The sequence below is a fragment of the Lynx canadensis genome, chromosome D3 (assembly GCF_007474595.2).
Source record: "Lynx canadensis isolate LIC74 chromosome D3, mLynCan4.pri.v2, whole genome shotgun sequence".
Lineage (NCBI taxonomy): Eukaryota > Metazoa > Chordata > Mammalia > Carnivora > Felidae > Lynx > Lynx canadensis.
In genome coordinates, this window is record NC_044314.2 from 76,169,843 (window position 1) to 76,196,390 (window position 26,548).

Here is a 26,548-nt window from a genome sequence, read left to right on the forward strand (position 1 = left end):
AGAGCACTGCATCAACCTTCATTTTCCCCAAGCCACTCAGAGCTCTGCTGCTATCAATGCCCTTGCTTCATTAAAAATAGGAATCCTAATAATAGCCAAGCGTTTTTGTGCATCACCAAATGCCTGGCATTGCGCTAGGTGCTCTGCTATCATCATTTCTCATTTAGACGAAGTAAGCGGCCAAGTCTTGCTGCGGAAGGGATGCTCAGTCCCTCCTGTTAGTGGCTGCTTGAAGGCAAAGTGAAACTCACCCCTCCACTTTGTTGAGGCACAGCAGTAGCAGCAACAGGTACCATTTGTGGAGGGCTCATCACAAGTTAGGCGCCCTACCTAATGTATTACTAAGCTCAAGGAATCCTTCCAGGGAGTGACTTCTACAGTCCCCACTTTACTGCTAAAGAAACTGAGGCCTAGAGAGGGTAAGTAAGTTGCGGTTCTAGCTCTTTTGGTTCAAGGTGGACCGTGATTTACATAACACACATTTCTGAGGCCAATGCCTAAAATGAAAAATCCCTCCCTGCGAATTGCAAAGATGCCTTGCTTTGTTGATTCAGTCCAGTTTCCCCAAATCTTGGTATTTCAGAGCTTGGTATTTCAGAATGGGACTCTACTAACAGGACAACTTCACGCGAAAGATCAGGAAATTTTGGCCTGAAGAGGCGAAGGGAACTGACCTAGGACACATCGTCTGAACAGCAGCCAAGATGAGACTCGAATCCACTGCCCTTTGGCCTGGCTGGCCCAGTTATTAAGCAAACGGGTGAGGGGCTTTGGCCAGGAAAAAGAAGGGAAGGACCTTGTATCTTTTATTTCCTCATCTGCAAAATGGGGTCAAGATGGGACCTCCTTGAGTAGTGGTGTGGCCCAGTCCAGGGACAGCCACCCTGTGCTAGGAATGCGACAATGGAAAGTGCAGGGCGGGCCTGAGCGCTGGCAGTCCCCAGAAGTGGAAGTGGGAGGGGGCGAGGGCAGCAAGGACAGAACTTCGGAAGCCGGAGGCGCGAGTTCGAGAATTCGGGGCGGGGCTTAGAGGTTTACGGGTTTAGATAGGCAGTGGGCGGGGCCCGTGGGATGCTGAGACTAGGGTGGCTGGCCCGTGGGTGGGGCTTTCTAGAAGCGGGGCGCGGTTTCGTGGGGCCGCTGGGCCAGTTCGGCGGCTACGAGAGGGTAGGCGGGCTTAGGGAGCCCGGGGGCCGGCTAAGGGTTTGGTTAGGGCAGTGGGCGGGGCTCAGAGGAGCTGATGTTCCGGTTTGGAGAGGCTCTGGGAACCTTTGAGGAGCTGGAAGATGTGGCCCCGCCGAGCCAAGCGGGTCAGTGGGCGGAGCTCTAAGAATGCGGCTCCCCGTTTTGAGGAGCAGTGGGCGTGGCCCTCCGGCTAGTTGACTAGTGGGCGGTGCGTATGCTTCGGCACCACCTTCCCCCGCAGCCCACCCGCATCCCTCGGCGCGACCAGAGGGGGCGCTAAGGAGAGTGGGGCGTGGAACGAGGGGTGGGAAGTGGGCTTCCCCTCCCGGAAGTGGGCGTGGCGCTCGACAGCCTGAGGACCCTCTGGTTGGGCGCGGCGCGGCGCGGGGGCGGGGCCTGCGTGCGGCGGCGGTGGCGGCGGTGGCTGCCCGCGCCCCTCCCCCGCGAGGCGCTCAGTGCCAGGCGGGAGGCGGCAGCGGTTGGAGGCTACGCCGGGCTTTGCAGCGGGGACTTCGGCGGCGGCGGCGCCTCAGGCACTTCGGCCCTGGTGAGCAGCGCGCGCCGGGCGGGGCCGCTCGGGAGCGAGCCGGCGGGCCGACCGGCCCTCTCAGCATGTGCCGGCGCCGGCTGACAGGAGCCGGCGGGGCGTGGAGCAGGGCCCGGTGGAGGGGAGTGGGCTGTGGTGGGCGCGCGGGGCGCGGATCCTTGGGCCGGGGCTCCCCCGGCCGGTGTGTCTCGGGTTGCAGCCGGGGCTGCTGGCCGAGGTTCGGGACCGAACCCCTTGGCCTGGGGAGAGAGAGAACTGGGATCCCTTTGGGAGGCGGCTGCCCAGGGGAGGCTTTCAGGGCTCCAGACCCTTCCCGACCGGGTGAGGAGCCGCGGGCTGAGGGGGGACGGGGCTGCCCGAGGAAGGATTTGAGGGGCTGGGGACTCGCCTGGCTGGGTGGGGCCTGGGGTGGGGAGGGGCTGCTCGGGGCCAGGGCGCCCAGCTGGGGGGCCCCCGGGCCTGGGGGCGGGGTTTGAGCCGCCCTGGGGAGCCAGTGGGTGGGGGGTTGGCCGGGGCCGGGCTCACGTGGGGCCGGGGCAAGCTGGGGCCCTGCGTGGGAGGGGTAGAGGGCGGCGGTCTGGCCCGAGGACTGCTGGCGGTGGGTGCGAGCCCAGCGCCGGGCCCTGAAGCTCTAGCTCCGGGGTCGGGAAGGGCGGGGCACGGCTGGAGCTGGAGTAACGTGGGTGGGGGGCGGCTTGGGAAGCGGACGAGCCGGGCGGTGGGAGCGGCGGGCCGGGAGGGCTGGGACTGGCGGGGGGTGGGGGGTGTTGGTCTCGAGGAAGAACGGAGCTGGCACGCTGCTTGCAGGGTCGGGGGCCAGGAGCGTCTGAGTGAACTGGGTGATTCCGAGATGTGCTCCCCCAATAGCGGAGCAGCTGGCGAGGGACGCAGTCAAAAGGAGCGAGGTGCAGGTGGGGCTCCGCTGCGCCTAAATGACTGGGGATGAGGTCAGATGTTGAGGGTGGAAATGCAGGAACCCAGCTCTCCCGCCTGTCCGCACGGGCGCGTACACACCAGCTCTCCGTCTCCCAAATGATTTGAATGTGTTGGGGGAAGTGGCAGGCTGCAAGGGAGCGCCGAGAAGAAAGGGGCTTCCTCTTGGAGGGAGGCGCTGGCCCTGCGGTCCTTTTTTGGGAGCGTTCAAAGGGTTTTTTTTTTTTTTTTTTTTTTGATCGCTGGAAAAGGAAACGTAGGCTTTACGGCATCATGGTTTAGAATCACATCCTATATTTGGCCTTAATGTAGGCTGCCCTTGTTTTGTGGTGTCCAAAGTACTTCCTCTACATGTTGGAAACGTGGGATTCAGTGTGAGAAGCAAATTGCAAGTTGTTCGTCTCCCCCAGGATAGGAAGATACAAAGGCCTTTCTTTCCTGTAAGACATTTAAACAATTGAATATAGTGCGAGGTTTTAAACTGGTACTGGGTGGTGAATGTCTTTAGTTTCGGTAATAGTTATCACAAAATATTAGGCCCTCTTACCGCAGCCTTCCTGCCTGGGATTACGTTGTAAAACAGTACTTGTAGGGCTCTTAGTCACTCCATATAATAATGCATTTCATTGTCCTTATCTGGCAGAACTCTCTCCTGACACCAGGGCCTGCTAGAATAGACAAAAACATGATTAAGTATAAGCAGTTGTTTTGTACCGTCTGTTCATTTGTGAAGGCAAATAGATATCTGTTTATATATCTTCACTTTCTGCATTCTCTGTAAAACTGAAGAAATGGGAAAAATCTGTTTTGGACTTGATTCTGTGTATTTCAGAAAACTAACTTTAGGAAACTAATTTTCTTTTCAGAGTGGAGGTACATTTCAGAGACACGGTGGTTGGGTGTGAAGTCTACTAGTAGTAACCCTGGGGTCTGAGAGGTTGCATAAATATGTGGAGGCTGGGAATGAAATAAAACTGGGAATTGTGTTGTAAATTAGGCCTGATGTTCAGTGTTTTGTGATAGGTGATAGTCTTGTGTACTGAGGATTGAACAAAGATTGGTATAAAAGTCGGGTACACACCTTTTTGATAAATCCAGAAGGTGCCTTTTCCGTATTTGTTTTTTATTATTTGTGGAAGGTACATTAAAGCCTGATGAATTTCTTTTTAATTTTTTAAAATTTTTTAAACTTTTTTTTTAACGTTTATTTATTTTTGAGACAGAGAGAGACAGAGCATGAATGGGGAAGGGTCAGAGAGAGAGGGAGACGCAGAATCTGAAGCAGGCTCCAGGCTCTGAGCTGTCAGCATAGAGTCCAACGCGGGGCTAGAACTCACGGACCGTGAGATCATGACCTGAGCTGAAGTCGGACACTTAACCGACGGAGCCACCCAGGCGCCCCAAGCCTGATGAATTTTAATAGACACGTACCGGTGAGCTAGCACTGCACATAGTATTGAATGTGCATGGTCATCTGTTACTTTGCAGATTGTGCTAATCAGCATTTATGTCTATTAATTTATATATGGTTTAGAATTAGGTTCAGGGTGACAAATAGTAGTTTTTAAACACTTTACTTTTTTTGATTTACATTTTACGCTTAATGCACCTGTCACTTTTGGGATCCACTTCAACCATGAGGAGGAGAGTCACTCCAGTGCCTGTGAAATGGAATGTTCAAAAGGATAAATGATAAGTTCTCAGTTATGTGACTGGGAATGTGGAGATTCAGTTCTTTATAATGGCAGATTGTTTCTTAATGCTTTGATTTGTCACAAACTGGTACTTTAGAAACAGATATTGTTACCTGGGCTGTTTTACCTTTGACTTTTTCAGAGGTGAAACAATAATAAATTGCGGTGCCTCTTGCATATTCAGGGTACAAATACATGTTCGTTTTTCATTTGGTGACTTCCCTATGTTATCCTGTTTCTGAGTTAAAAAAACTGTTTTCTGACACTTCTCTGTCTTTTTCAACTTAAGATGCCTTTTCTGTATTAAAACATGGAAATCGTCATGAATATTTCAGTATGACCTAGTACCAAGAATCTTAAGTAATAGAATCTCTCTGGGTTTTCTTTGCCCTAGTTTGGATCCTTTAAAATGAGTGAGCAAGATTCTATACTCCTTTTTGAGAGCTTGTTTGTATTTTAATAGTGCATAACAGGATCTTTTTTGCTTTATAACTGCTTTTTGAGGTAGAATTCACATACTGTACAATTCACCTGTCTAAAGTGTACAGTTCAGTGGTTTTTATTATATTCACCCACAATTTTAGAACGTATCCATCAGTCCAGAAAGAAACTCCAGACTTATTAGTGGTCTTCCAACCCCCCCATTCTCATCCCTCCCCTGCCCTACGCAACCGCTGGTCTACTTTCTGTCACTATGAATTTGCCTGTTTTGGACATTTCATGTAAATTTCATATAAATCATTCCATACTGGTCTTTTGTGTCTGTCTTTTTAAATCATAATGTTCTCAACATTTGTGTTGTAGCCTGTATCAGTACTTTATTCTTTTCTTAACGGTCGAATAATATTCTGTTGTATGGATATACCGTGTTTTGTTGATCCATTCATCCATTGATGGACATTTGGGTGTTTTCCCCTTTTTGGTCATTATGAATAATACTGCCGTATGAACATTCCTGTACAAGTTTCTGTGTGGACATGTTTTCATTTCTCTTGAGAATTGCTGGGTCATACTGGTTACTCTGTGTTGAACTATGAGAGGAACTGCCAGGCGCTGTTTTCCAAAGCAGCTGCATCATTTTACAATTCCACCAGCAGTGTATAAAGGTTTCAGTTTCTCCACATCCTTGTCACATTAGCTGTTCTCTTACTTTTTGACTCTGGCCATCCTAGTGGGTGTGAAGCAGTATCTCATCGTAGTTTTGATTTGCATTTTCTGATGGCTAAGGATGTCCTGCATCTCCTGAAGTCATCAGCAGACAATTGTATATTTTCTTTGGAGAAATCTCTGTTCAGATGTTTTTCTTATTTTTAAATTGGGTTCTGTTTTTATTGTTATGAGTTATTTATATATTTTAGATTATATAGTGCCTTATCAGATGTATGATGAGCAAAATGTTTCTCCAATTCTGTGAGTTGCCTTTTCACTTTCTTTGATGGTGTCCTTTGAAGCACAACGTTTTGGTAACATTCAATTTATGCATAATTGAGTCAGAATTGATAATGGAGTTAAAAATTGTTTAGACCCCAAATCACCTCATCATCAGTATCTTGGTTGTATAAATTAAAAGCCAAATGTGAAAGAGTCAGGGAAAGATTAAATTAGTTCTAGATCAGAAAGCGTTCATCAGGAACATGTCATTCCCCTGCGGAAATCCTCCAGTGGCTTCCTACCTCCTCGTCTGTGGTTAAAGTTCAGGCTTAGTGGGGTTGTGGATCAAGGTGTCTCCGATTTCAGCCTGCCTCGTCTCTCATTACTCTCCTACCTATGTTTTCATCGTTGCTGCCACTTCCCCAAACATCCCAGCCTTCGGATCTTCTCGCGATGAGCTCATTACTGCGCACCCCCCATTCCTTCCATCTGCTGAGTCCCAGTTGTCCTTTGGGAGCCTCCTTCCTCATCCCTGCAGGCAGACATTGTCCTTGTCTTCGTGCATCCTCCATCCATCACTACTGTCTGCTGCTACAAGGAGCTGGACCTGAACTCGAGCTTCCTGTCTGAGAGGCGCCTTCCATAGAAGGCAGGATGTGAGAGAGAAGTTCACTTGCAAGGCAGACCGGGTTCCCTTGCTCACCGCTTGGTCTCGAGTGCCTGTTGGGTTGTTTGCTGAATGAAGGGTGATTGAAGTTAATTGGAAAGATCTTGAGGTCAGCGCACGTCTCGGATTATTATACACGTCTTTGTGGCCTGGGCTGAAGTAATGCGGAGTGCTTCCCCTCTGCCTTTCTGGCACCCAAGTCCAGCTGTTGCCAAAAAATTGCTCAGACGTAAAACCAAGCGTTTGAAGCATTTGTCCAAGGGCAGAACATCCTCGCAGGTTCTCTCCCCTTGATGACCAGCGGACAGCCTTCTCAGTAGGATAGATGGCCAGGGAACATTTTTAGTTTGGTAGGACTTACCACGCCAAATGGAGGCCAGCCCTGCTGGTGTGGAGTCGGTCAGTACTGGAACTACCTCTGTGTATACCTGATAACAGGTGTAAACTGGGTTTTCAGGGCACACGCTTTCTTGCTTTTCATTCTTTTTTCCCCTGCTCTCTTCTCTCAGAGCATCTGACTCAGGTAGTAGTCTTTAGTTATATTTTGTGTTCTTATGTTCATTTTTAATACTTTCATTGAAAAGACTCCACTTAGCATCTTAAGAATTAGGAGAAACCAGGGGCTCCTGGGTGGCTCAGTCGGTTAAGCATCCGACTTTGGCTCAGGTCACGATCTCAGGGTTTGTGAGTTCGAGCCCCGCGTCAGGCTCTCTGCTGTCAGCACAGAGCCTGCTTTGCATCCTCTGTCTCCCTCTCTCTCTCTGCCCACCCCCCCCTCAAAAACAAATAAACATTAAAAAAAAATTAGGAGAAACCAGTCGACTTTTTGGGAACGTTTCTTTTGTGTGCGTGTTCTATTGAAGTGGTTGGCTTATGGTAAGGGAGTAAAGAAAAGAAAAATTTCTTCGTCTCACTGGGCTCTCATCTCTCCCTTATATAGTTGAGCTGCCACAGAGTTTTGTATACAAAGAAACTGAGGAATTGAAAGGTGCAGGCCTTTAGAGCTGGACCGAGCTGGGTTTCACCCTTGGCTCCACTTTTGAATAGCTGTGACTGCCAATCACCTCACCTCCCTGGGCCTGTTTCCTCTTCTGTGGTGTGGAGATGCTAATGGTGCCTTGTTGGGTCATCAAGTAGACAGTGAATAAGTTTGTGTTCCCTCCGTCTTCACTCTTCATGTCTGTTAATGAATGGAACTGGGGAGAATCAAGTAGAGTAAGTTTAATACATTTAATTTCTGATACTAAGCTATTAATGTATGAATTCCTACTCCCACCTCAGCATTTTAGACTTCAAATCAAAGTTGAATTACTGAAGAGAGAAAAAAAGTCTAATTTTAGGGTAGGAAGGTAATATTAAAGATAAGGCAGGTTTGGTTTGGTTTTGTTTTTGCCTTCTATCTGAATTGGAAATGTCTATTAGACAAGCTTCTCTTACTCAGGCCTCCCTTGTATTCAGTCTCTGTCAATTTTGAGGAAGGTGGTTTAGTTCCTGGAAAAGACTGATCTTTTTAGGGTTTGGAAGGAGACCGTGCTGCGGTGCTTGAGATAGATGGTCATCTGGTTATGATGTGAATGGCAGCATTGTGATAAACTGTAACATTCTGTGTGGGAAAAGAGCCTCAGTAGTTTCATGGGATGCTAAATGGGGCTTGTCATTTGAATCTCACATTAATAACGAAACGAGTTCCTCCTGTTTGCCACAGTAAAGAGAAATTAAATCAGATCAATACAAAGGTCAGGGTGAGAGAAACTGTGATACAAAGGGGTAGGAAGGCTTATATTTTGTATGGCTAAAGATAATACTTTCACAAATATATGTCCTCCCCCTTTAGGGTCATGAAATCGCCTTACATTTACTTTTTAAAAATGATAAAAACGGATCATACATAGACCAGTATCTTACCACCTTTTTAAGAATATATCATTTTGGGGGCATTTGGGAGATTATTCCTCAAGTCCAGAGGCCCTTATTCTGGACTGCACACGAGGATCAGCTGTAGACCTTTATGAATACAGCTGCCTGGGCTTGTCCTCCCTGGTGACTCTGAATCACAGCCAGAGTGGAAAGTACCTTACTGGTCTATTCCACATCTTACAGATGAGGGGATTGTGGTCAGGAGCATGAGCGATACGCCCATGATCAGGCACTTAACGGTCCCTTCCCACCTCCCCCAGCTGTCTTCCACCTCTTTCCATGTGTAGTGTGAATTCATTTTTAGAGTTGGTGGTGTTGATTTATAGTGTTGTGTGAAAAAAAAAATTTTTTTTAGACGCTGTGAACCTGGTGTGCCTTCTCTTTTTAGTCCTTGACTGAATGCACCAGTTCCCTCTTGACTTTCCACCACGGTCTCTTGCCAGATCTACTCACAGAGGTTGTACTTCTCCAGTTTATCACCGCTGTCAGTGTTTGTACCAATGTTTGTGTGTTTTCTCATGTCTTTAGATTGCACATGAAGCTTGGTCCAGATTTTTCAGGTTTTTTAAGATGCGTTTTCGGGGAACTTAAAAATACACTGAATCTCTTGGATAAGCCTTTGTTAGATTTGATTTTCCTAGTTTTAGTGTAAAAAAAATCCCTTTTTACTTCTTCAATCTTCTAATCTGACCATTAGTAAGCAGTAGTTGTAAGTATCGCAAAAGTTTCAAAGGCCAATTAACATTGCAGAGATGCCTTTGCTTTGTGTCTTGCCAGAATAATCGGCACTACTAGGCCACGTGTAGATGAAGATGCTAATTTTGAGAGGGGCAACACGCACCCGGTACTGGAACTACACAGATTGTAACAGGCAGCGTGAAAACTCTTCGGGATTAGCGGTTGACCACAGCTTCACAGTGCGGTCATTCTGTCTCCACAGAACCGAGACATTCTGGGAATCTGGGCACCTGGCAGTTTGGTGCGAGAGCCTTGTTTGCCCCATTGTGGAATCAGATGTGTGTCCCCATATTCTGACAACTGCTGAGGTCTTTATCCTGAATGAACAAAGCTGTCATTTTTCAGTTTCATGAAAGGCCATAAACACACGTGGGAAAGTAGCGTAGGGGGAGTGAAGCCTTTGAGAGGGTATTTTCCACTCTGGATATTTTAGGGGTTCTTGAAAATAATTCACAAGCACCCCCTCCTTAGCACAAATGTTTAATCACTATTGTTTGCTTACTGCACATGAAAGATACTTAAATTCCTTTTCATTATGGTCAAGCATTCTTTTCTGGTTAAAGATTCTAATTCCTTCCATTCTTAGGAACTTAAAGAATTGAGGCTGACTTATTAATATAAAAACTCAAATGCTGCCTGAGTGGTGACTGAGACACACATGTAAACTTGAGTTATCATCTCCCTTAAGCAGAAGGGTTTATTGGGAGACTCATCACTTTACAAGCTAGATGGCGAATTAATTTTGCGGTTAGTGGTGTCTTTAGCTTAACGTTGTCATCCTAGTTTTTCTTGGCAAGCCAGAGTGCAGCCTCAGCCAACAAGTGCTGGCCGTAGCTCTTTGGGGTGGTATTTAATAAGATGCTTGTTGTCTGTTTTAGAAATAGAGTAACCTTAGACTTCCTTATTTGAGCCACTGCTTACAGTGCTACTATAGGAAAAGGTAAGTCGGAAGGTTTTTTGTTTTTGTTTTTGTTTTTAATACCTTGAGACTTTCAGTTTGTTCTTATGTAGTGCAGAGATATCTTGCATGCGCTGGGCTGAATTACATTGTCAAGTGGAACAAATAATGCATATTACCTGCAAAGGATAGTTGTGAACCGCGCGGTTTTCTAAAACTGTGGAGAGCCCAGCTGCAGTTTCTGTTTTGTAGGCGCTGTATACATTCAGTCCTCAACCCAGAACTGGGTTGTGTTCCAAAGTTGAACTCAGTTATTTGGAACTCAGATGGCATGGCATTTTTGGTATGGAGTCAGTATTATAAGTGGTGGGTAAGTTTCCAGCCTAGACTGAAGAATTCTGTTTAATTCATAGCACAGGGTTTTCAACTCTTTTTGTTTTTTGTTTTTTTTTTTAAAGTTTAATTATTAGAGAGAGAGAGAGAGACAGAAAGTGAGGGAGAGAGAGAGAATCCCAGGCAGGCTCCACACTGTCAACACAGAGCCCGATGTGGGGCTCAGACTCACGAACCATGAGATCATGACCTGAGTCAAAATCAAGAGTCAGATGGTTTAACTGACTGAGCCACCCAGGCGCCCCAGGGTTTTAAACTCTTAATGGTGATAGTGGAATCCTAGATCGTGGGAGCTGGGAGTCATGTGAAAAAGAAGGAAGGAGCCATGTTCTTCCCCCACCAGCCTGTGTTGACATCTAGTGGCCTCTTGCCCCAGCAGTCCTCTGTGTGCTTCATCCATCTTTCTTAATTTGAAACTTCTCCCCTGTTTAAGCTGATCTCCTTTAAGCAGTAGTAAAGCAAATGATTCAAATGCATTTTCACTAATGTGTTCCTGGGTGGCCACAGTTACAACTAGACTACCACTGTTGATCAGTGCCAGGGTGACGAAGGGCTTTCATTATATTATTTTTCTCACATCCCTCAACCCTTTCCGGGGTACAATATTAATATTTTTAAAAAGGAGATTCCTTGTGATAAATCATCTCTCTGAAATTGTGGCATTCAGTCAGCGTAACAAGGTTTGGAGCGGAAAGTTGAACTGATGCATGTGGGATCAGGCATGGCCCATGTAGAGGCTGGCCCCGGTACCTGCAATCAGGAAGAAGCCCTGCCCGCTTTTGAAAGGTTCTTCCTGTTACCTCTAAAACAGTTAATCTGGTAAGTTTTGTGTTTTTTTGGCTTTTCGTGCCCCCCCCCCCTTCCCGAAATACTCATGATCCCTTTTTTTTTGTTTTTTCCATTTGGAACCACTCTTGAAAGGGTCTTAGGTTTTAGCACTGACTTGGTTGCTTTGACCTTTGAAAAGGGGATCAGGGCACGGTAATGGCTGTAAATTGGATTGGCTTATACTGGCTAGAGCTAGGCATTGATCTCTCTATATTTCCATTTCCTTGTAAACTTTTTAAAAGTAGTCTCTATGCTTAATGTGCAGCTCAAACTCACAAGCCCGAGATCAGGAGTTGCATGCTTTACTGACAGAGCCAGCCAGGCACCCCTTGAGTGTATAATTCTTAATACCAAATTCTGTGTGGGGACTGAGCTCCCCGGGAGTTGAGAGGGCAAGATATTGGAGGGTCAGTATCTATGGGACACAGGGTTGAGGTCCTGCCCGAGGGTGTGCAAAATAGCACTTGGCTGATTTGGAACAGGTGTAAGAGAGGAGGAATAGTGTAAGGTAGATAGAGAAGATGGCCTGGATTGTGGGAAGTCATAATAGAGTATACTTTTATACAGCACATTTAGGTAAAATGTAAATAGAGTTTAGATGGGGAGTTACAAAGGTAGATGAAAATATAATTTGTGGGTGTCACTAATGTTAATGATTTCTATACTACTGTGAATTATATTTTGGGTTAAATGGATATAAATTTAAAAATAAATATCTGGGGGCACCTGGATGGCTCAGTTGGTTAGGCGTCCAACTTCAGCTCAGGTCATGATCTCAGAGTCTGTGAGTTCGAGCCCCATGTCAGGCTCTGTGCTGACAGCTCAGAGCCTGGAGCCTGCTTCGGATTCTGTGTCTCCCTCTCTCTCTGCCCCTCCCCTGCTTGTGCTCTGTCTCTCTGTGTCTCAAAAAATAAGTAAAAACATTAAAAAAATAAATAAGTAAAAATAAATATCTGTGTGGAATTATTAATTTTCAGTTTGTGAAAGTGAACACTAATACCACCATATTCCATGTTCCTTGAAGGCAGAGAACGTCTTACATTTTCTGTGCCTCCATTTCCCAGGATGTTGCCTGAGACACAGTAGGTGCTCGATAAACGTTAGTTGAATAATTGAGTTTCAGTTTTATGTGATACACTTGTGATAGAGATTTTCAGTCTTCCTTCCCATTTTACTAGAAGATGAAAGTAATGAAGGAGACGTTTTCTTTTGCTTTATTTAATGTTTATTTTTGAGAGAGAGAGAGAGTGAGCACAAGTGGAGGAGGGACAAGGAGAGAGGGGGAAAGAGGATCTGAAGTGAGCTCTGCGCTGACAGCAGCATGCCTGACGTGGAGCCCCAACTCACCAACCCAAGATCATGACCTGAGCCAAAGTCAGACATTCAACCCACCAAGCCACCCAGGCGTCCTGATGGGGATGTTTTCTATGGTGTAGAAGGATTGCTGATTGTAAACATTTGTTTATTAAATTATCTTATGATAATCTAACCCTATAATTTTTATTATAAATACTGTAAGCAGTACGTGGTGTATATGTACACATTTAATTATTGAAACGTGTTTTATTTGTTTTTATTTAAATTTTTTTTTCAACGTTTATTTATTTTTGGGACAGCGAGAGACAGAGCATGAATGGGGGAGGGGCAGAGAGAGAGGGAGACACAGAATCGGAAACAGGCTCCAGGCTCTGAGCCATCAGCCCAGAGCCTGACGCGGGGCTCGAACTCACGGACCGCGAGATCGTGACCTGGCTGAAGTCGGACGCTTAACCGACTGCGCCACCCAGGCGCCCCGAAACGTGTTTTATTTGTAAAGCACATTTTGGAGTTATTTATTTAAAGCATGAATTCTGATGAAAAAGAAGAGTTACATTACCTATGGGTACACCATTGCAAATTTACCCTAGTTCTTGAATAAGTTGAAAATATTGGTAGCATGGGGTTTTTAGGTCTTTGTTTTGTAGTCTGGTTAGCAACTTTGACTTTAGAAACAATTGAAGTAACATCAGAGTGGAAGTATGCTTTCATTTTGTGAGTTTTTGTCAAAATACATATGAGAAGAACCATTATTTGTATCAAGATGAAGATTTAAAGTTAAGGTAGCTATGGAAAAAACCGAGTTTGTCTTTCCTGTCGTTCTTCTCTTAAGTTTCTTAACCTTCAACACGTTGACTGACTGTCGAGTGCCCACGGTGGCCCCTGAGGGGCCTCCAGGCCAGCCCCAGAGAAATCACCTGATGCATCTAAGCTCATTTCAGTGGCTCCTGGAGCTCCAAGGTTTTAATACGTTTGGATTCATTTGACTTGAGAAATTGACAAGAAATGGCCAAATTAAAATCGGGCAAATTGTATACCATTCCAACTGTTGAATCATTTGGGGGTTCATTGGTGCAGTATTAAAATTTCAAAAACTATAGGTTTTGGTTTATATCATATTAGTGATGAGCGATCACAAAAAACATTGTAATTGTGATAAGAGATCATAAGAATTGTTTCGTAGGGACCCCTGGCTGGCTCAGTCAGTAGAACATGGGACTCTTGTTCTCGTGGTCATGAGTTCAAGCCCCACAGTGGTCATAGAGAAAAAAAAAAGAATTGTTTTGTAATTGTTTTTGTGTGTGGTATATGTGTGTATTTCTGGCAGTTTTTAGAGGTTACTAAATTATAAATGTAGTTTTTCTGCTTGTCTCTTTGCTATAAATGCAGTCTTTTAAGAGAGTATTAGGGATGGGAAGCCCCTTGATCTTTCTGCTAGTTTCCTAATCACAGTGCTTTAAAGAGGATTCTTTGTACTTTCTTTTAAGGCATATAAAATTTGTCTTTTAGTTATAGTCTAATTTAACATAAAAAATGGACTGTGATTTTCTTTTCAAGTCTTCATACAGTTTGGAAGGAAGGTAGATTTTGGCGGGGAGGGGTTGTGTTAGTTTTGTTAACCAAGGCTACTAAAAGCTATGGAATATTCACTCCCAAAATACTTAGCTGAACTATTTCTTCCCCAAAGAGGGCCTTATTTGTTTTTCTCACTTCCCTGGAGGTTTTTTCATTTTGTTGGTGAAATGGGATGTATGATGTTTTTTCCTGAAGAATGGAGACCTTCGGAAGGTAGTGGGTGGTGGCAAAGTAGTTATTTGTCGTAACTATATTTTCCCCAGTGGATTTTCAGTCTTTAGTTTCTTGTATTGTGTTGTAGATACTGATATTCTGTGGGAGTCTTTGCCCCTGCTCCTTTTGAAGAGAGGTGTGCTGATAAGGAAGTAATTTGTAATTTTTTAAAGTTTATTTATTTTGACAGAGGGGGCAGGGGAAGGGCAGAGAGAGAAGGAGACAAGAGAATCTCAAGCAGGCTCCTCACTGTCAGCACCGAGACTTTGTGGGGCTCGAACCCACAAACCACAAGATCATGACCGGAGCCAAAATCAAAAGTCAGACGCTTAACCAACTGAGCCACCCAGGTACCCCAGTAGTTTGTATTTTTTTACCAAAAAGGATCAGACAAAATGTTTTGCCCTGAGGTGTAGTAAGATTTTAAGAGGTATACTTTCCTATTTCTATAGGATGTCTGAACATTCTGGAGACAGGGAGATTTAGATTTAAAGAGTGTTAGTTGTTAGTTTAATTTTGAAATTGTGTGCTCAGTATGTTTACCTTCAAGCTCTGGGCACGTCTGTGGATGGAGTACCTTAATTTTAAACCCATGAATCCAGTTATCAGTGTGAAAAGGTACAATAAGTGATTGAAATTTTTTCTCTATTTTTTTTTTTTCTCTTTTCAAATACACTACTTGTAAAGAGAAGGCTCTTTGGAGTTACTAGTAAGAGGTGGTTCTTTGCCCTGGTTGTTGACTCCTTCTGTCCTTCTGTGTGCACTGCATCCCAGTATTTGCCATAGCAGCACATTAATGTCAGTGGGAATATTTGATTATGATGTGTCCTCCTCCAGCAGATTGTGAGCTGCATGAGAGCTCGGGCCAGGCCTCCTTCCTTGCTCACCACTGCATCTGCCGTGTCTGTCATGATGCCAAGCACATGACCAAAGCTCAATAAATATTTGTGGAATAAATGAATGATGAATGACTAGGACTAAAGACCTGCTCAGCATTCACAGTTGAGGGTACGCGTTGTACGTATACCCCTGTGAGTTGTAAAAACTAATTGAGTTCTCAGTGAATTGTGTGCCTTTTATTGGGGGCGTGTGGACTGGATCCCAGTGAAACAAGTGTTTCGTATTGACTTGTAGGCTTCAGGTTAAAATAGGACCATAGAATAATAACTTATTTTACTTGTCCATTTTATAGATGAAGAAACCAGCAACCGTAGGACCAGAAATGATTTAGTGGCTAAGTGACTGTGTCAGGATAAACTCGCATCTTGCATCTAAGCCACAGTTTTCCTACTCTACCTCACTGTTCCCTTGAAACATTCGTCAGGTGTGTATGTTTAGTCACAGCCCAGGGTATAGGGCATTAAAAAGGGAAGACTGAAATTCTTCAGTGGGAGGTGATTACTTTGTTTTTGACATTGGTAGTTTCTCCTGTGACTCTAGCCTTTTGAGGGTCTTCATAAAAATGCCTTTAAAAAACCCTCAAAAGATCTGGGAGTCCGGTAATTTCATTTCCTGGTACAAGTATATTGGCAAAGAATTATTAACATTTCATTCCAAGAGTAACACCATCTGACTAAGTGGTGGAAACAGACTTAGTGAGTTTGAACAGTCATACACAGTGTGCTTTTTAGCAGTTGTTAATAAGAGAAGTAGGTCATTGGTATAGAAAGACTATTTGGAAACACATTCATCATTAATTTTTAAGTGGGATTGCTGGGTCAGTCACGTCTGTGAAAGTTCTGTAGTTGATACGAGGACTCTTGGGATTAATTTGGCTCTTTGATGAGAAGAGGCAGAGTTCAGCTTCTGAGACTAGTCTCTTGGGGTGCAGCCCCTGAGTCGGGTCCGCAGTGTTCTCTGGGCAGGTAGAGCCTCTGTGATGGAGATTTCTTACACAGTTCTTTTTCAAAGCTCCGGGGATGGGTAGAGGTGGTTGTGTTTCTGAAGATTTGGCGATAAGCAGCAAATTGGAAGAATGTGAGGGATAGTAAACATGTCATGCTTGCATATTATTGTAGGAAAAATCTGCTCTTATTCTGATAGTGCAATAAAAAAAAATATATTTCTGTCATTGAAGAGTGAGAGATGACCTCTAAAACCTCACAATCTCATGTTTTAGTAACTGTAAAATTTCTGTCATGTGTGTCATTATTGTTATATTTTAAGCGAGTTATAGGCCCTGTTAGGGCATCTTTTAGTTGATAAAGGGTCTCTTTAATACAAATGTGAGAGAATTTGAAGATTTTCATATTTTTTGCATTTAGGATCTTTATATGTTGCTATTTTGCTGTTCGTATGCTGATTTCTTTCTTTTTTTTATTTTTATTTTTTAATGTTTATTTACTTTTGAGAGAGACACAGAGTGTGAGTAGGGGAGGAGCAGAGAAAGAGGGAGACACAGAATCCGAAGCAGGCTCCAGGCTCCGAGCTGTCAGCACAGAGCCCCACGCGGGGCTTGAACTCATGAGCTGTGAGATCATGGCCTGAGCCGAAGTCGGACGCCCAACCGAATGAGCCACCCAGGAGCCCCCATATGCTGATTTCATTGCTTTTATTACATTTTGGCTTTAGGAGGTGTAGTTGACATAAAATCATAAGATATTTGAAATGTGTATTGTGGTGATTTGATTTATGTTCTGTAGCTCATTTCATATCTTGTCTGACTTCATTTTTAGCAGTCATTTTCATAGTTTCCCGTTCTAGTCCAAATCATCAGTGAGCCTTTAAGTCACCATCCATTGTCCTCAGCTTTTCTCTATAACAAGTTCTTAAATTGGTACAAAATTGCAAAATGTAAAAGTAAGAATTGTTTTCTTAGAAAGCTTTAAAAAATATAAACCGATTCGTTATTCCTCACCTTTCAGAAATTGTCCTTGATATATAGATTTCTGGCTTTTTATGCATGTCCTTTCGTGCTGTTCTCTTGGACAATTGAGTACATAGTCCTCTGGCATTAAGCCTAAGGGTTTTCAGTCAGAAGTAAAGATTTGCCTCCTTTGGCATACTTAATGCTCTCTTTGGTTTCTCTGTATTTGGATGTGTACAGCCAGTTTCTATATTTTATAAAATGTGAGCAAAATGTAATTTCATATTTAAAAATTGCACAAACAGGCCTAGTGGAACCCTGAACTGCTGAGGCAACACCCCAGTGAGAGCGCTGAGTGGCATTACAGGCTGACGTGGGAAAGCCAAATTGTATGTATGAGGGGGAGTTTATCATTGAAAAAGTATGAAAGTTCAGGGGACGGAAAGTTGAACTGCCCTGTACTTTGTGGTGCAAGGTCATTGTGTCTCTCCAGAAGTCTTTTATCTTTGGACAAGTCACATAATGTTTCCGCACTGAAAATGAAGGGCCTGGAATTGATGAGCTTTGGAGCCTTTTCCACTCCGGGCTTCTGTGAGGACTGAGCCTGGATGCTTCTTGGTGGATCTTGTGGGGTATTTTTTATTTATTTGTTTGTTTGTTTGTTTTGGTTGTTGTTGTTCCTGGAAACATTTAAAAAGTAAAATGATAATGGGTTATTGAATCAAAACAAAGTGCCTTTATAATTGATGCCTGATTACTTGGCATTTTGCCTATGACCTGGATGGATAACAATGATGGGATAGAACTATTTGGGAGGCTGTAATGAGGATGAATTTTCCTGCTTTGCTCTTACTGTTCTCCATGTCATGACAGATTGAACCAACATCAAGGCTGTTCCATGCTTGCAGTCAGTTGTCATAAATGGTCAGCAGTTTTTTTAGAAAAAAACCATTCTTTTCCAGCACCTCATTGTCATTAGTGGAGTCTAGATCTCTTTTAGCCATAGCTGCTGTGTGTGAGGTCTGTTGTGCTTTGTAAGAAATGTTGCATGTGGTCTTAGAATTTCTTCCTTGTTAAAACAGCTTCTATTAAAGGAGGCAAATTACATATATTTTTTTCTTGGAGTGTGTCACATATGAATCTGTTAATTAAGGGACTGGATGCAATGAAAATTATTTGTTGGATGAATTCGAATGTCACTGGTAGATTTTGTTTAAGAAAATTCAAAAGAGCTGAGCCATCTCCTATCCAGAATTGATGAATGTTGAATTTTTGTATTTAATCAGAGCACTTCCCATATTTGCTTTGGGTGTCTGCTCTCTTTAAATGTGTATTTTACGTAGGCTTACATATTCCATTTCCAGCTTCTTAAAAACAATTTTAACTGTTGGTATTGCCATTTAAATAGCTGGTTTTCAGACATTTGTTTCCTCATCCGCTGTCTCACTTGGCATTTTCTATTCAATAATGCATCCTATTTCTCCCACATTAAAAAGTGCCTGCCATAAAAGCAACAACTTAGAGAGAACATGTTCTTTCCCTGTTGGGACATTCTGGAGTCTTCCTGTGGTTGCTGCTGGCTAGGGAACATTTTGTGAGCCCTTGAGTAATTGATGCTCTGGAACAGTCTCAGCAAATGTGCTGGGCAGGATTTTGCTACTAGTAGGGGTTTTCCTGTATGTGTTCCTAGCAGGATGTGTTTCCTTTTATATGAACCGTAGAAATACATCTGCTGGAATCTTTAAACAGATAACTTCTCAATAAACAGGAAAATGTCAAAATTGTGGTCATTTTTTTATGAGATTGATGGAAGTAGACAGAGAATAGAGAAAATGTAGTAACATTTATTCAGGTGTTTTGAGTGTATTTTATTTGGTACCATTACAGTATAAACACCCTGTCTTGTCTACATTTTTTCCTCCTCACATCCAACACATTTCTTGTATGACCTATGAAATAAATTTTCTATGTATAACCTGGCAGCACCATAAGACTTCTTACACTCTCCTCGAGGTTGGGGATTATCAACTGACCGTAAGATCGAAGTTTTATTCTGAGAGTGATTTTTAGCAAACTTTCCTCTGACAACTTATCTGGGGTGCCTGGCTGGCTCATTTGGTAGAGCATGTGACTCTTGATCTTGGAATTGTGAGTTCACACCCCACATTGGGTATAGAGATTACGTAAAAATAAAATCTTTAAAAAATAAAATAAGTCCTTAACCCATAGAGATAGACCTTATTTTTAACAGCTTGTTCTTGGTTAAGATGATCACCCAACATGTGAAGAAAATTTTAATTGTTTTTTTGTTTCCGTAGATGAACTGTTAGGCATTGTGAATGTCAGTAGTCAGCTTTTAGATTTTTATTTGAAGCGAAAACAGAAGTATATTATCTACTGTTTAGAAATCTTTGTGGAAATATAAATTTGTGCAGCCATTATGGAAAGAAAATGGAATGTAAATCTGTGCATCCATTACGGAGGTTCCTCAAAAAATTAAAAGTAGAATTACCTTATGGCCTGGCAATTCCACTCCTGGGTATTTATCCAAAGGAAATGAAATCTTTATCTTGAAAAGGTATATATGCACTCCCACGTTCACTGTAGCATTATTTACAATAGCCAAGATTTGGAAACAATCTAAGTGTGCAATCAACAGATGAATCGATAAAGAAAATGTGGTACGTGTGTATGTATTGCATACGTATAGATATAAATGTATATGTATGTATATAGAATACATATGTTAGAATATTATTCAGCCATAAAAAAGAAGGAAATTATACCATCTGTGGCAACATGGATGGATCTAGAGGGCATTATGCTAAGTGAAATCAGTCAGACAAAGACAAGTACTGCATGATATCACTTACGTTTTTTAAAAAAGCCAAAGCAGAACTCATAGAAACAGAACAGTGATTGCCAGAAGTGGGGGGAGTGAGGTGGATGAAATGTGTGAAGGCGATCAAAAGGTAACAGACTTTGTTCAGATACATAAGTCTTGGGGCTGTAATTTACAGCATGGCGACCACAGAAAAGGTAAAGAACTTTAAAAAAATAAATTTATTATGATAGTCTCTGGACAGTCAAGACCTAACTCTTAATCCTTTTTTCTGGCGTTCAGTATTATCTGGGGATTTGGGCAGAGGAGATGACTGCCCATGTTTCTAAAGTAGAGTTTCAGCTAAACCCCAGAGAGGACATTTCATAGTTGAGCCTATGCTCTCAGCCTGTTCTCACATTATCTTTCAAGGACCTCAGTTTTTTTTTATAATGAAAACCATCTTAGGATAGTCCCAGTCTTATTAGAAATATGGGTAGAATGATAAACTTTCATATTATAAAGCCTTAGATAAGGTTTGTAATTTTACACTTCGTGGAAATTAAAAACCACGTTGCTTTTTCTCACATCTAAAGTCAATTTATTTTGAAATTTGTGAACAATTCTTTGATTTGCTTAATGAATGAGTTATTGCTACATCTTCTCCACTGCTGTGACAGTCCTACAATTGCAAAGAAAGAGCCCTACGGATTTTTAAGAATTTGTACTCGAGAGACCTAATGAACAGGTGACATCTCCAGGGGCCAACTCTGACAAGACATTTAAAATTATACCTAGTATTTCTTCGGACTTTGTGTCTGTTGTATTAGTTCAGGATTTTTCATTTACTCTTTTTACTATAATTGAGCATTAGATTTCTTTTTTTTTTTTTTTAACGTTTTTTATCTATTTTTGGGACAGAGAGAGACAGAGCATGAACGGGGGAGGGGCAGAGAGAGAGGGAGACACAGAATCGGAAACAGGCTCCAGGCTCCGAGCCATCAGCCCAGAGCCTGACGCGGGGCTCGAACTCACGGACCGCGAGATCGTGACCTGGCTGAAGTCGGATGCTTAACCGACTGCGCCACCCAGGCGCCCCTAGATTTCTTTATAAAGTATCTTAGTATTGGGGGACACTTCAGTTCTATAATTTGGGACAAGATTATTTAATAAAAGAACTAAGATTGGATGATACATTTCAATTTGGAAATTTATGGCTGAGCACGTAAAAAAAAAAAAAAAACAAGAGCAGTCAAACACTAATGCCATTTCATAATGCAAGCAGCTTCTCTTGAGAGGAGGGTTTTTCTATTTGAGATAGATCATATTTTTTCCTTTAAGGGGAAAATTGAAGTGTAGTAAATACCATGCTGAGGTAGGAGAACATAAATTTTGTGAAGGGTCCTTGATAACTGATGCTAGTTCTCTTATGTGAAAATTATACTCTTGGCCCATAATCAGTAGGGAATTGATTTGGATCTTTTCTCTTCAGGTAGAGAAACCTATTAGGGAGCTCTTAAATAATAATTGCTGACATTCATTGGATAGTGCTTACTATGCTTCAGATTCTGTACTAGGTACTTTGCAGACATTTTAAAAAACCGGTTTGTTGAAATATACTGTTGACCCTTGAACAACATGGAGGTTAGGGAAACTGACCCCCTGTGCAGTCAGAACTCACAGTAACTTTCGGGGCATCCAGGTGGCTCAGTCTGTTAAGCGTCCGACTCTTGATTTCAGCTCAGGTCATGATCTCACAGTTCGTGAGATCGAGCCCTGCATCGGGCTCTGTGAGCCTGCTTCGGATTCTCTCTTTCCCTTTCCCTCTACCCCTCCCCCACTCATATCTTCTCTCCCCCCCCAATAAATAAACTTAAAAATCTGTACATGACTTTTGACTCCCCCAAAACTTTACTAACAGCCTACTGTTGACTGAGAGCTGTACCGATAACATATACAGCGGATTAGCACATATTTTGTATTACATGTATCATATACTGTATTCTTATAATAGAGTAAGCTAGAGAAAAGAAAGTGTTAAGAAAAATTTAAGGAAGAGAAAATACATTTACGGTCCGGTACAGTGTTTATTGAAAAACATCTGCAAGTGGACCTGTGCAGTTTGAACCCATGTTGTTCAGGGGTCACCTGTAATTCACATACCATACAGTTCACCCATTTAGAGCATACAGCTCAATGGTTTTTAGTAAACATATTTACAAATATGTGCAACTATCACCACAGTCAATTTTAGAACATTTTCATCGCCTCAGAATGAAACCCTGTACTTGTTAACTGTAACCTTTTATTCTCCTGTTGTCAGCCCCCCCCCCCCCCATTCCCCAGCAACCACTGATTTACTTTCTATAGCTGTAAATTTGCCTATTCTGGACTTTCATGTGAATGGAATCATAATATGTAGACTTTTATGATTGGCCTTTTTTACTCAGCATAATATTTTCAAGGTTCATCCAAGTTGTAGCATGTATTACTACTTCATTCCTTTTTATTGCCAAATAATATTTCACTGTATGAGTATATCACATTTTGTTTTCCCATTCGTCTGATGGATATGCAACCAGTGGGTGGTTTCCACCCTTTGGCTGTTGTGAAATAAGCTGCTAAGAACATTCATGTACAAATATTTGTTTGAATACTTCTTTTTAATTCTTTGGGGTGTATTTCTAGGAGTGGATTTCTGGGTCATATGGTCACTGTTTAATCATTTCAAGAACTGCCAGACTGCTTTCCAGAACAACAGCACCATCTCATATTCCTGCTAGCAGGGTATGAGTGTTCTGACTTCTCTGCATCCTTGTCAACATCAACACTTCATCCTTGTCAAGTTATTCTCTGACTTTTTGATTCTAGCCATCTTAGTGGGCATGATGTGGTTTTGATTTACGTTTCCGCAGTGACTAATGATGTCCAGCATCTTTTCATGTGCTTATTGGACATTTGTGTACCTTCTTTGGAAAAATATCTATTCAAGTTATTTGCCCCCTTTTAAATTGGATTGTGTGTCTTACTGAATTGTAAGAATTCTTTATATATTCTAGATACAGAGGCCTTATCAGATACATGATTTGCAAAAATCTCCCATTCTGATGGGTTGTTTCTTTCCTTTCTTGATGGTATCTTTTGAAGCCAAAGGTTTTTAATTTTGATAAGATCCAGTTTATCTACTTTTTATTTTGTTGCTTGTACTTTTGGTGGTGTCATGTCTAAGAATCCCTTGTCAGATCCAAGGTCATGAAGATTTACTTCTATGTTTCTTTCTAAGAGTTTCATAGTTTTAATTCTCTTATGGGTTATATCTTTACCCATTTTGAGTTAGTTATTTTATATAGTGTGGGTTAGGGTCAGGCTTCTTTTGTATGTGGCTATCCAGTGGTCCCAGCACCTTTTGTTAAGGCAATTTTTCCCCCATTGAATGGTTTTGGCACTCGTTGAAAATCATTTGACCAAAGATGTATGAATGTATTTCTAGACTTTGAATTTTGTTCCATTGATCTGCATGTTCATCCTTGTCTTGATTTTCATTACTTTGTAGTAAGTTTTGCAATAAAAAAATATCGATCTTCCTAATTTCATTCTTCTTTTTCAAGGTGGTTTTGTTTTTGGGGGGTTTCCTTTGCAGTTCCATATGAATTTTGGAATCTGTTTATTAATTTCTATGAAGTCAGCTAAGATTCTGAAAGGGATTGCTGTAAACTTGTAGATCAGCTTGGGGAGTATTGCTGTCTTTTTTTTTTTTTTTTTAAGGATGCTCCATACCCACTGTGGGGCTTGAAATAATGACCCTGAGATCCAGTGTCACATGCTCTACCAGTTGAGCCAGCCAGGTGCCCCGGAATATTGCTATCTTAATGTTAAGCCTTCTGATCCATCAACACTGGATATCTTTCCATTTAATTGTGGTCTTCTTTAATTTCTTTCAGCAGTGTCTTCTTGTAGTTTTCAGTGTACAAGTCTTTCTTTCACCTTCTTGGTTGGGTTTATTCCCAAGTTTTGTATTCTTTCTGATACTACTGTGAATGGAATTGTGTTCTTAATTTCATTTTCAGATGGTTTATCAAGAGTTATATAGGGGCGCCTGGGTGGCTCAGTCGGTTAAGCGGCCAACTTTGGCTCAAGTCATGATCTCGCGGTCTGTGAGTTCAAGCCCCGCGTCGGGCTCTGTGCTGACAGCTGGGAGCCTGGAGCCTGTTTCAGATTCTGTGTCTCCCTCTCTCTCTGACCCTCCCCCGTTCATGCTCTGTCTCTCTCTGTCTCAAAAATAAATAAATGTAAAAAAAAAAAATTAAAAAGAAAAGAGTTATATAGAAATACAATTGATTTTTGTGTATTGATCTCTTATCCTGCAACCTTGCTGAACTTATTAATTCTCATAATTTTTTAGTGGATTTCTTAGGGTTGTAAGATCATGTCATCTATGTTCAGAGATAGTTTGACTTCTTCCTTTTCAGTTTGAATGCCTTTTCTTTCTTTTTCTTGTCTAATTGCCCTGGCTAGAACCTGTAGCACATTGCTGAATAAAAATGGCAAGAGCAGACATCCTTATCTGCTTCTCGATCTTGGAGATCAAGAGAGAAAGCCTCTTTCATCATTGAGGATTGTGCTAGCTGTGGGATTTCTGTTTTGTTTTAATCAGTTTGAGGAAGTTTCCTTGTATTCCTAGTTTCTTGAGTGTTTTTATCATGAAAGTGTTGGATTTTGTCAGGTACTTTATCTGCGTGAGATGATTGTACAAGTTTTGTTTTTATTCGATTGATATGTTACCCTAATTGATTTTCAGATGTTGACCTGACTGTGCACTCCTGGGACAAGTCCCACTTGGTCATGGTGTATAATCCTTTTTATAGGTTGCTAGATTTGGTTTGCTAGTATTTTGGTGAGGATTTTTGTGTCTCTATTCATAAGACATATTGGTGTAGTTTTCTTGTGATGTCTTTGATTTTGGTATTAGAGTAATACCGGCCTCTTAAAATTAGTTTGGAAGTGTTTCCTCCTCTTCTGTTATTTGGAAGAATTTGTGAAGAATTGGTGTTAATTCTTTAGATGTTTGATAGGCTTTGGCGGTGAAATCATCTATCTGGACCTGGGTTTGTCAGATGTTGTTTTTAACTCTTACAAGTACCAATTCCTTCGTTGTATAGAAGAGGAAGCTGAAGCTCAGAAAGGCAAATTAAGTAATTTGTAATTTGCTAGTAAGTGGGAAAACTGGGATCTTAATCTAAATTACTTTATGTCAAGTTCTAGGATGATAACAATAGCTGACATTTATTGCATAATTAGTTAGGTGTCTCTAACCATACGAGGTGCTTTAACGTGTTAATCTTCTGCTACAATCCCAACACCAAGTGCTCATTTAGTAATAACTTCAGTTTTATGTATCTCATACCCATTTTCACATAGAGAATCTGACACCTAAGGAGATTCAGTGACTTGCCCTACTGAACCTGGGCCAGAAAGTAAATGGTACAGCTGTGCTTCTCACTCACAAGGCTGTCTGACTCTGGGGCCTGCCGTCGTAATTGCTTTCCTCTGTTGTGTGCAGCAAAAGCAGCTGTGCCACATGTGGACAGCTGAGCCCAGATCAGGTCCGACCTTGGATGTGAATGGGTGCACACTACCCTTCAAGTTCCACTTGAACGTGCGGGGCTCAGTCAGCACTGTGCCGTGAAGCGCGGTCTTTTCTCGCTGCTCTGCTATGTAGCCAGCGCTCTGCTCCGTTCTGACTTCATGTGGATTTGAGTAAAGACGAAAAATGGGTCTCTCTTTTTTAAGTTAAAGGCCTTGAGGAAGGCCTCAAACGTCCATTCACATTTCAAAGGAGGCACAAAAAGCTGACCTGATGCCTTGTGTGGGTGGCGGGGCTGGTTGAGTGGTGGAACTCACGGAGGGAGGTTAGATTTGGTCTCCTGCAGAGCAGAGTGGGTGGCGTCTGGGCCAACAAGGGCTGGAGGCTCCACTCCACAGAACCAGGTTGTCGGTCGTACCGCTCACACCTGTGCTCACACCTGTGCTGGGCGTTGTCGTGTCCAGGGCCCGCAGCCTGGCTTCTGCCGAGGCTGGTGTGGGGCAGTCCCCTGGTAGTGCAGCGCTGGAGGAGGGTGTCTAGCTGCTCTTAATTTTAGACTTTCAGTCAACTTTTTCCACAGCCGTATCCCACATCCCTATCTTTAGAGGCGTACAAGTTTTCTTCTGAGTGCTCTGCGTTTTCACAGTGGGCCTTGGCGGGCATCGTTTTGGTGAGATTCTCCCGCTGAGGCACTCAGCTGAGTAGAGAACATTCATGCTTAAGTCCGTTACACATGCATGATAGCTTTCTGTCTTCCTAGATTTCACTGTCACATTTTTTTTTTTTTTTTTTTTTTTAGGGGCTCCTGGGTGGCTCAGTGGGTTAAGTGTCTGACTGCTGATTTCAGCTCAGGTCATGGTCTCATGGTTCATGGGACTGAGCGCTGTGTCAGGCTCTGTGCTGACATCGTAGAGCCTGCTTGGGATTCTCTCTCTCCCTCTCTCTCTGCTCCTCCCCCCATACACATGCTCTCTCTCTCAAAATAAATAAATGAACGTTAAAAAAATAATTTTTAACGTTTATTTATTTTTCTGGCAGAAAGAGAGCACAAGCGGGGGAGG

General features: G+C 42.6%; 1 protein-coding gene across 2 annotated transcripts in view; it reads left to right on the forward strand.

The window, feature by feature from the left end:
* The first annotated feature begins 1,625 nt into the window (after positions 1–1,625).
* Positions 1,626–26,548, forward strand: part of CORO1C (coronin 1C) — a 76,603-nt gene continuing 51,680 nt past the window's right edge. The window contains exon 1 of one of the 2 annotated variants that reach the window (XM_030292537.2): positions 1,626–1,732. The gene's annotated coding sequence lies outside the window, so the exon portion shown is untranslated. The remainder of the gene's footprint in view (positions 1,733–26,548) is intronic. The other variant, XM_030292536.2, reaches the window with a different exon arrangement.